Source organism: Peromyscus leucopus, chromosome 4 (genome assembly GCF_004664715.2).
Source record: "Peromyscus leucopus breed LL Stock chromosome 4, UCI_PerLeu_2.1, whole genome shotgun sequence".
Classification (NCBI taxonomy): Eukaryota; Metazoa; Chordata; class Mammalia; order Rodentia; family Cricetidae; genus Peromyscus; species Peromyscus leucopus.
The window spans coordinates 130231879-130232992 of record NC_051066.1 but is presented as its reverse complement, the minus strand read 5'-3'; the positions used below and the strand labels follow the sequence as shown (position 1 = coordinate 130232992).

The 1114-nt window shown below is 48.8% G+C and overlaps 1 pseudogene; it reads right to left on the bottom strand.

The window, feature by feature from the left end:
- Positions 1-274: 274 nt before the first annotated feature.
- LOC114688177 lies at positions 275-669 on the bottom strand (annotated as a pseudogene).
- Positions 670-1114: the final 445 nt, after the last annotated feature.

Genomic DNA, 1114 nt, shown 5'->3' with positions numbered 1-1114 from the left:
CACGAGACCAGAAATAACTGAAAATATTCCAGACACAAATGCACGACCAAGACTCCAAGTATGCTTTGTGTTGTAGGATATAAAACTAGCCCCCTCTACGGAATATTATGGTGACCCCCGAGACAGTCACAGCCTCTCCTGATTCAGTATTCTGCTATTTTCTGGTTGTACCAAAAAATAAACAACCAGCAAGTGATTTAACCTCTTAAAAAAAATCATTTACACTTAAAAAATGGGATGAGACGAGACTTCCTTCCACCTTTTAAAAATGTTTCTAGAGCTACTAAAAAACTCGCATTTACAAAATAGTTAATAAAAATATTCCTCTCGATTGTACAAGAAGGGAGGCGGGGACACTGACAGACACGATGGATGGTTAGTCGGACTTGGCTTCTTTCTCTTCGATATCAGAGGCTGGACTCTGGTTCTCAGCCTCTCCATTTTCTGCAGGCACATCTGTGGTTTGCTGGTCAGCCACGTCAGCCTGTTTGCCCTTTGTTCCCCTCTTCCCTTTTGTTTGCACTTTTTTGTCTGATGGTTTATCCTTTCCCTCGGCCTTCTTCGGCTTCGCGTCCACCTTGGCTGGGTGGGTTTGGCCGACAGCCTCGCCAAGTGCCGCTTGGGCTCTGCCTTTGCCACTCCTTCCACGCTAACCTTCCTCTTGGGCATCGTGGCGGCTCTGGGTGGGAGGCGCGTGCGCGGCCAAACACGTCACGGAGCTACACCGCCTTGGCCACCACCGCACAAACTGGACAACTTTGGTTCTTATTCCAGGGTGGTGCACAGTGGCTTCATCTTACTCCCTGCAGCATCTCTCCCTAGGATGTACTTCTTTCACCCACACAAACTGCCTGATGTCACTTCAGAACTGCCTGCTCTGTCTATGAGTTGGACAGAGATGCCCCTCGTTTGTGATTTGGGTCATTTCACTGACAAGTCTCTCAGTTCACTTGGTGATAGCCAGATTGGAATAGTCACCAGGACACTTACCCTCCTCTCTCTTGTCCTCCTCACCCTTCCCACCTGCACCCCCCTTTCCTTAAGTCTCTCACATCACTTCATTGTTCTGCTCCTGGATCCCTTGCCACCTGTCTCTCAGCTCCCTCCTGAAGCT